At 47.3% G+C, this 10,075-nt stretch overlaps 1 protein-coding gene across 2 annotated transcripts in view; it reads right to left on the reverse strand.

Moving 5' to 3' along the window:
• SYNE3 (spectrin repeat containing nuclear envelope family member 3) overlaps positions 1-4,989 on the reverse strand; it is a 378,235-nt gene extending 373,246 nt beyond the window's left edge. The window contains exon 1 of one of the 2 annotated variants that reach the window (XM_069208251.1): positions 4,859-4,989. The gene's annotated coding sequence lies outside the window, so the exon portion shown is untranslated. The remainder of the gene's footprint in view (positions 1-4,858) is intronic. The other variant, XM_069208252.1, reaches the window with a different exon arrangement.
• Positions 4,990-10,075: the final 5,086 nt, after the last annotated feature.

Raw genomic sequence — 10,075 nt, forward strand, 5'->3', positions numbered from 1 at the left:
GTTCACAACTCATCGTGTCCTGTCACACGTACATTTCTAGCCCTGTTCTAATACCTGCCTGGTACCATTACACTCCTCCTCTGGCGCGTGCACTCTTTGGTTCAGTTCTGTCTGTCCTGCCTCCATCTCTTCACTTCAGTTGCGGCTGCGCCACCATGCTCCAGCTGGATATGTTCTAGTACATTTTAGATCTGTAATTATATTATTTCATTGAAGGTCCCGATAAGGTATCTTCTGAAAACATTGTGAACTCTTCTGGCACTCTGTCACTACTGATCTAATTTGGCACAATTACAGTTCTAGCAATAATTTGCTATTTCGGCACGGTCACGCTGCTGTTCTGGCACCGTTCGGTTGTTGGGGTTTGGCTCGGTTTGTGTTTCTTTTCCGGTTCTGCACTGCTCTGGCGCCACCCTGACTTATTCTGAATCTGTTCTACTCCGGCTCTGTTTTTTACCTAGTACGGTTCAGGCACCACCTAGCTTTGTTCAGTATTAGCACCGGCCTGGCTCTGGCATTTTTCTTGTCTATTCTGAAGCAGATATTACGTGTTTCCAGTTGTGTCGCTTTTTTCTGGTCCAGTCCTAGCACTGGTCCCTTTTCGCTCGAGCTCAGGCCCATTCCATCTCTGTTCTGGAGTTGCTGTAGCTCAGGCACCCCTCGGTCTTTCTGTGGTCGCTCCTCTTTCATGTGCCGTGTTTTGTTCATACTGGGAAAGTATCAGGTTTCCAAATGAAAAACACCACCATAGCGTGTTCCGTTAAATCTGCTGGAATTTGAACGGCTGCAGTAAGAGAAACATGACGTGTGCTCCATTCCCGTAATTCACTGAAAACAAAAATGCTTGACCCACGTGACGTTGTTTGTAATCCTGTGTCTTTCTGTTTCGCTTTTTTTCTCAGTTTGCAGCGTATAGGGTATGGCTGCGGCTTTAAAGGGCATGCCCTGGAGCCGGGACATGTCTCCCGGGCTGGCTGACGCGCAGGAATGTTGAATATTTACAGCCTGGGCTGGCTGGCTCCGGAGAGGGCAGTCTCCTGCAGACAGTGGGCTCCCTACATAAACCCACACCACATGCTCACCAGCACATGAGCCACCGCAGATACAATTACACTCAACGGCAAGGAGCACTTTGGGTCAGGTTCTTTGTGAACCAACAGCCTCCACTCCGCGGTCTGGCGTGTTGGCAGCGCAATCTGATTATGGACGGTCGCAAGCCCCTTAAGAGATGTTTATTCGGCATGATCCGGCTAAAAATATACTGCGGACGGAGCATGCATGCACATGGAGGAGGGCGTGCCTGCTGCCGGCGGCCGGGCGCATGCAGAATCACTGAATGATTTATTTAAGCGCTGAACGCAGCTGCACCAGGGCGCTAAATCAGAGCCCAGGCAAAACATAAACATCCTTGTTATCAAAGAAGTAGCAGATATTTTTTCTGCGTTTTCACGTCAGAGTCGCTGCGTCAAAAAAAGAAGAAAGCAAGTGAACGATGTACATTTCAAGAAGTTTTGACAGGCTAGGGTTTGTGGGGCGAAAATAGAGGACTTCCGGTGGGGACACATTATTACACTTTTGAGAACTCTATGTATAGTAACAAGAACTCGTAAGCATGCAAGATAAACCTCCCTGACCCGCCCAGTCTGCCCATTTCCTGCGTGCTCGAGACATGCTGTACAGTTCCTAGATGAACTCTTCCGTGCCCATATCCACCACACGGGCGGTTTTAAAATCCTGTGCCGTTTTGTCACAACCTGCTCCAGCAGGCTGAGGGTCTGAGGCATGAATCGCTGCGCTTCCTGTGAGTAATATTACGATATTACTCTCACTAGACTCCCACTCATACGTCTCCCTCTCCATTACAAAACAAGAAGTATTTTAGCGACTGCCGCACTGAAATTGGAAACTGTATGGTTTTTTCAATTATTCTACTGCTTTCACGATAATAAAAAAACAATTCCTGCAGTGTGCTTCAATGCAGTTTAAGAAAGTTTACTGCCTCTACGGCCCCTCTCCGATCTCAAATACTGGCTAGGACACCGTGGTTTCGTTGATGGCGCTTGAGGGTGGGGCTTCCCCTCGAGAGACGCCAGCTGAGGACAGCTCTGCAGACACCCTGTTTCATTTCCCTCTTCATGCTTCTGTTTCCCCTCGCTGCTCACAAACACAAAATGCTGTGCAAGAACATTCTTAACGAATGACAAAAATAAACCAGCAGCACCAACGAAGAAACGGACAGAAAAAGAATCCGCAAGTCTTAACTTCGTGAACAGCGGCATAAAGGCCTGCCTGAATCCTTCCCCCATTACCTGCGCAGAAGACCCCTCCCTGGTCCACGCACCCAGTACTGCCAACCCTCCCATCCAGGATACAGACAGTAAGTAGCATGTCAATGGGAGTACGGGCCCTAATGCAAGCTGAGAACACGGGCCCTAATGCAAACTGGGAGCAAGCATAGTCCCTGATGGATGCTGGGAGCACGCGCCCTAATGCAAGCTGAGAGCACGGGCCCTAATGCAAGCTGGGAGCACGGGCCCTAATGCAAGCTGGGAGCAAGCACAGTCCCTGATGGATGCTGGCGGCACGGTCCCTGATGCAAGCTGGGAGCAAGCATGATCCCTAATGCAAGATGGGAGCACGGGCCCTAATTCAAGCTGAGAGCACGGGCCCTCATGCAAACTGTGAGCAAGCATAGTCCCTGATGGATGCTGGGGGCACGGACCCTGATGCAAGCTGGGAGCAAGCATGATCCCTAATGCAAAATGGGAGCATGGGCCCTAATGCAAGGTGGGGGCACGACCCCGCTAACACAGGTTTACGTAGCAAAATACAGATATATTTGGGATGCCCTTGGCCCCTCACGCCACGGGCCCAGCTGCCACTGCACCTGTTGCACTAGCGATATACGCCCCTGGATGCTCGTCTGTGCACTCACTAAACAGCTGGGTCTATCAGCTAAACGACAGTCGGACAAAACGGGAAGCTCAATAAACTGACTGGAACTTTAATTACAGGAGTATCTCGACCACATATGGCCTTGTGTTGTGAATCTGTTCTACTGGAGGGGTGACACGGTGCTCAGGTTCAAGCTAGGACACCAAATAGGTCCGTACAAAGTAATAAAAGTGCCTCCATTAGTAAATACGATCGCTAAAACAGCGTGCCACGTTTGGAAATCGAGGTGGTTTTTAACTTGCAAAATATACTGTAGGTATGTTATGAAATATATGGGAGACTGCATGCATCTGCGCCTGCTGTGGTAATATCAAAGAACCAACAGTAAAATCCGCCCTGCGCACCAAAACACTGGCCTAAAAACAGCCAAAGACGACCCACACAGTGAACTACTAGATCAGCCCTTCTGGCACTGCCATAGGTAGTCCGACCTTCACCGTGCTATGGCACAGCTCTGTACTCGCTCGCCATCACCCCGTATGCCCTTTGCCGTGAAAGAATGCTGCTGGCACTGCACTATTGAGGCGGACAGGCCTCCCTGTGCACGCCAATCACCCTTCCACGGAAACGCTCAAGGAAACCAGCCTGACGCTAGCTGCACTTGTTGTATTTTGTAATAAGCAACCTGGAATCACACCAAGACACCCTTTATTGACTGGCTGGGCACACTTTCTTAGCACCCCCTGCACATAGCTCAACGTAGCAGGGAACTACGTGAACGCAGTTCTATTACTTTAATAGTTATTTATTCTAACTACGTTTTATGACCAATTTCATAGGCAGGTTGTTTGCTTTTTGAAGTCCAGACATTCCTTTGGCCGCTGCACCTGCATCCAAAGTTAGCCAAGCGGATGTACATTACCGAGCCCTCCCTTAAACTAAAGGAGCAGCATCAGGGCTAGGCGAGTATGCCTTGAACTAGCCGTGCAACATACGTCCAGGACCCCGATGTGTTCCATTCACACCCTGTATTAGTTGACAAGCGCCCCCTGAATTACCAGACCTCAGGCTCGGCATTAACCAAGCACCACCATTACCTGAGCACACCGGTCCGGGTGATAGACGAAGGTCACCTGCACAGGCTGGACACCTCCTGCATTAGCAGTCTACCCCCGCCCCACACATACACTCTGGATTCACGAGGTACCGCGTTTTATTGTCATAGCTACAAGTCCTTGAGATTTTACCAGAGCACCGTGTATCCGCCGAGCACATCCTTTGTAGCAGGGCAAGCACATCCTGCTGAAGGGGCGCTGGGGTTGACCATGTCCTGCATAAACTGAGCAGAAGCTGAGCATCCGTGCATTAGGCGAGCGCCCGGCATTATCTGGGACTCCCCGCATCAGCTGGGCACCCCGTGAATCAGCGGAGCGCACCGAGTATACACTGGACACTCACTTATTAGTTGAGCACCCGCATCCACCAACATTTGCAGATCGACGCCTAGTTTTACCGACAGCCCATGGACCATCAACGCAGTGCATGCCTTGGGTGAGCATCCTTTGAATCTGCCAAGCGTCCCCTGCATAACTTGACATTCCCCTGCATCAACAGAACACCTGCTTTAGCTGAGACCTCCTTGCATTAGCCGAGCACGTCCTGCTAGAGGGGCGTTATGCTCACGAGCACATCCTGTATAAAGCGAGCGCTTCTATGCTGATAACCCGAGCCCCTCTTGTACTAAATTGAAAAGGACGTGACAGGTGAACACACACCCTGCATGGTCTCAGTACCCCTGGCACCCTCTGAGCAGCCAATGCTTTATACCGCCGGTGTGTCTCTAGCCCAGTGTGGCACAGCGCATGACCCCAGCCGCCTGTCAGTGATGGGTAACAGGGCTGGCCTCCCCAGCCCACGCAACAGACCCCAAGAAGTGCACGTCAGTGTCACATGTGTCACCTACCCGAGCTTCCTCCTGAGCCGCCTCACGCCCTCCCGCGAACCCGCAACGGACGTGGATAAGTGGCGCTCTGAGCCTCTCCCCTCCAGTGACAGGGAGCCCTCCCGCTCCTCCTCCATTCCCCCACTACACCCTCCCTCCTGCGAGGACACAGGGAGCGGCTAGGAAAAAGTAATAGAACTCAGAGCGCAGGAGCACACCCAGGGCTGCTTGCAGCTGTTTCGCGACCGCCACAAATCCATTTACAAGCCTGAGGCAGGACTAAAGGATGCTGCACTCACATCTTCTCATCATGGCCTGACTACATTACAGCTATTAGGACCAGGTAACAGTTAAGAAACCCCAGTAAAAGTGAGCAATCAAAAAGAAAAAAAGTACCAGTTAAGCAGCACAAGCAACATCCAACGTACAGTAAGTAATAGTGCATCGAAATGACTGCCAAGCAACTGTGTAGCCACCCGAAGACCAGCCATCAATTCAAGGACCAGCTAAAAACAACGATTTGCAATGTAATAGGTCTCGCACATTTCGAACAAGTTAACTGTCATCTTTTGACAACAGCGCCTACGAGCAAAAAAAATACGAGTGTAAACTGAGAAAAAAACGAGTTAGCAAAAAAAAAAAAATTTAGCTTAAAAAAAAAAATGTAATTTTGTTTGTCCTGCTGGGCACGTTTTTGTGGTCACAAGCCTTCTCTTTGCAGGGCACTGGAAGTTAGAACAAAATAGTACCTCAATCATGTCAGGAGTAGTGGATGGGCTCTAATTAAGTTGAAATCAATTAGTGATTGATACCCGCTCCACATAGAGAAACAGAAATGATACCAGACATGCCTTGACAAATTACGAGGCTATAAAGAAGAGTGCCACACAAACCAATAAATGGTGAGCGACAGGCGGGCTAAGGTCCTCACTGAACACACCATTCTCTAGTCTGCAAGGCGCATGCACAAGCGCATGCACTTGCAGGCTCGACTCTTAAAATACAGCAGCGGGAGGACCCACAGTGCAACAACAACACAACACATAAGGAGAGGATGTGGTCTAATGGCCAGAGCTACCAGCTTTGGAGCTGGGGAACAAGATTCAAATCTCAGTGTCGGCTAAACATCCTGTGATTCTGGGCCAACCACTTAATCTCCTTATGTCTATCAAAAAAACAAGCATTTGCAATGTAAAAGGACTTCCATTTGTGAGAGTTAGAGCTACTGGCGTTGTAAATGACAATGTCTTTTACCTATATGTTTTGGTTTGGAGTGTAGTGGATGTATGCCAGGTGCTGCAGCATCCCTCCCAGGCCTCTCTCTGCAGGAGAGAGGACACAACATCTTGGGAGTGTTTTTGTCTCATTCCTACAGACTGGCTGTGATACCCTAGAGATACATCCCTTTCTAGTGTGTTTACCTAAAACTTTATGGCACCAAACAAGCCACAAAAAGGCACCTTCATGGCATTTAGCTTGGAGAATGAGAGGGTCAAAAGAGTAAAGAGTAAAGAGCAAAGAAAAGGGGGCAACCATATACTTGTGTGTGTTATACGTTTAAAGGAATTTTTCCTCTACATTGGCAATACCAGCCTAACATTTAAAAACATTGACTGTGTACAAAGACAATAACAGAAGAGGCAGCTTAACTGCAAATTAATTATAGCAATTTTGTTAAGAATGCCGCCTGTTTTGCAGTGCTATGAAATGGCAGAAACTGTATTACCAAGCGCTATATTTAAAAAAATGAGTTAATACACACCAGACGGACCCTAGGGTAGAGGATGTGGCGTAAGAGCCAGAGCTGATGACCTTTGTGCGGGGGAACACAGCTCGAGTCTCGGCACTGGCTGAACATCCTGTGATTCTGGGCAAATCACCTAGGCTCATATTTACACTTTTTTAGTGCCGCATTTGCGTAATTTTTTGACGCAAAAGCGGCACAAACTTGCAAAATACAATTGTATTTTGCAAGTTTGCGCCATTTTTGCATCAAAAAGTGGCGCAAATGCGGCGCTAAAAAGTATAAATTTGGGCCTTAATCTCCCCTTGCTACCAAAAATGAATGTGTTTTTGTGTAATGTAAGCAGTGCTCCTTTAAAGCGCTCTAATATGTTTGTATCGAGTTTGCGCTAACTGAACTTTTTTTGAAGAGGTCCAACTTACATCCAAAGGCTAGATGTTTTTTGCTATCAAACTTGAGGCAGTGAAGGGCTTGGGTCTAGAGCCACGACTCCTTTTCCACCATTTTGGAGACAACACCTTTCGCCATCTTCTTGCCTAGAACTAACCTACGTGCTTGGTTAATGACCCTCCAGAGGTTATCAAGAGCACATGCTATTGCCTAGTGTTAAGATCTACTCAAGTCATTTGGCTAATGCACCCTCAGCAGAGGCCTTGACAAAACAAGAATGTCACAGATTACAATTCTGACATAGCTTTTTCTCTTCTTCATCTCTGCAAGGTCACTGCAAGTGAATTATAGAGATTTTGTTAAGAATGGCACCTGCTTTGCAGCACTATGAAATGGCAGAACCTGTATTACCAAGCACTATAGAAAAAAACAAATTATTCCTAGACTGCCCCAACACACACCAGACAAAGAACCCTAGGGGAGATGATGTGGCCTAAGGGCCAGAGTTACAGACTTTGGAGCTGGGGAACACTCTGTCTCAAGTCTCTGCACTAGCTCCACATTCTGGGATTCTGGGCAAATCACTTAATCTCCCCTTGCTACCAAAAATGAATGTGTTCATGTGTAATGTAACCAGTGCTCATGTAAAGCTCTGTTATGCCGTGTATCGAGGTCACACTATATAAAACTGTCAAAAAAATGTTCCAAAACCTTCCTGTCAAGTTAGTGTTACATAAAACAACAAAAACATAAATAAATAAAAAAGCCCCCACAGACATTAGGAAAGAAACAGCAAGATACCTGGAACTAAGGAAGATGAAGAAACAACATGCCGCCATGAGTGAAGTGGTGAGGCAAAAGAAAATATAGTGCACCACACTAAGGTACCTTCCCGATTGTGCATTAATCCATGTAACAGGGTCAGTCTCCAAGGTGGTAATAAAACTTTCTCAAGACAGTACCAACGTGAAGCTTTTACCAATGACATTAAGGACTTTTTTAAAGGAAGGCCCAGGAACAAATGAAAGTGATGGGCATGAGATGGGTGTGGTTAAAGCCCACAGAATAGATTACAACATGTTGAGAAGTGCAGCGCTTGCGCGCAGCTATGCTCAACCTAAAAATGAATGTGTCCTTGTGTAACGTAACTGGTGCTCGTGTAAAGCACTCCAATACCTTCCGGGTCAAGTTTGCGTTCTATAAAATCGCAAAAAAAAAACCACTTGCAACAGTACAAGCTGCCCCATAATATGACGACAAGACTGTAATCATAGCGGATCTTCACTAAGATAGCACCCAGGGTATGGGCGGAGAGAAATGTGACGCCCATGCTGATGGTAGTGAATTAAATGAGCAGCATGGGCGTCTGCAGAAATGTTTTTTGGGGAGGCATTATTTTAACGCCATCCATCCTGAGGCAGCATAAAATTACAGCGGGCGTAGTGTTACACTGCACTGTGAACCAGCACACCAGGCTGTACCTAAATCCAGGGGGTGCAAGCGTCCCCCACTTTTCATACCTGCGGACACCTATGAGCAAGGGGTCCCTTTTGTGTTCACTGGTCAGTACCTGGATGAGCAGCAACTGGCCCCTAAACACAAACATTCCCAGACCTCCCCCCAGCTCACCTCAATCACTGATCCCTTAGCTGCCTCACACTAAGGTGATGGTTTTGTTTCTGTGTGTCAGCAGGGGTCAGAGGGTGAAGGGAGGGCAAGGAAGGGGATTAAAGGGGTGATAAAAACATCACTGGTGGTAGAATAATGAAGGACTAAAACCACCTTAAAATGGAAACACAGACCTAAACAGACAAGGGCAAGGCTGGAGCAAGAAGAGAAGGGCACTGCTGTTGGCATAACCTTAATGCACACAGCTCCATGTGCCCCTTAGAATTTTGGCGCCCTGGGCCCAGCTCGAACATGCTAAAGGCCGGCCCTGGCTGTAATGTATCAGTCAGGCAGGTCACCCGCACCGACGCACGCCGGCCACAAGCAGTTACAACCTGAGGGCTGCATTTGCAGAAACCCCATGGCAAAACCCCTCCCCAATGTCTACAGCTGAAACATTTTCGTCTGGCTTTAAGGGACACCAGTTGGGGGACACCAGGGTTCTGTAATGGACAGCGATGTAGAAACAGGCCCTATGAGAAACAGAAATACCACCCGACCAGAAGATGTCTCAGCGGACTGTAAACCGCAGCACGTCATGAGGTTTAAAATGTTTCATTTCTTCCGGGAGTTATGTAAAATAGGTCATTTATAGCAGAACGCTACTATGTAGCGGGAACATCTCACAATTCTTTTAAAACCGCCCACACGTTTGCAAGCAGTTGGCTTACTCTTTCTGTCGAGGGAATGAAACATGGCCACTGCCAGGGAAGTGATGATGTTATGTTTTGTGATACAATGTCACTTACTGTTTTAGGGTGTCATACGTCGTCAAGTTATGTTATGTTATTCTTGGTCGTGTTATGCAAAGCTATGTTATGTTATGCAGTGCCGTTTTAGACAAAGCAATATTATGTTACGCAGTGCCGTTTTATACAAAGGTAAACTGTGCTACGCTGAGTTGTGTCAGATTGGGTTATGTTATTCTGTATTATGTTATGGCGTATCTAGTTATGCTAGGTTGTGTCATGCTTTCATACGTCTGGTTTTGGTATCTGTTCTGTTTATTATCTGTTCTAACACATTTACATGACGACTTTGAAAGACATCACATCTTCCTCTCGTTCTTTAGTGATGTAAACAACACAACATGCAGTAAAGCATGAGCAACTCACACAACTCACAGCTACAGATACTGACATTTTATATATCATGGATGCTGACCTCTTACTTTGTGCCCATATACATGAGTTAAAGTGCATCTTTGTGAGTAGTGAATTTGTGATGTGACATGCCTCAGTTGGCATTGTTCCCAGTGGATGGGGCCAGAAACAGAAGAAAGAGATCACTTCTGTAAACACCTATTGTTTTTTTTCAGTTCATATAGCATGAACTCGACCCGAAGATATTGGAGCGGTTTACATGAGCACCTGTTTTATTACACAAGGACGCATTCATGTTTTTTGTGGGCACATGGAGAATGAGTAAGTTGCCCA

This window comes from Pleurodeles waltl, chromosome 9 (assembly GCF_031143425.1).
Source record: "Pleurodeles waltl isolate 20211129_DDA chromosome 9, aPleWal1.hap1.20221129, whole genome shotgun sequence".
Lineage (NCBI taxonomy): Eukaryota > Metazoa > Chordata > Amphibia > Caudata > Salamandridae > Pleurodeles > Pleurodeles waltl.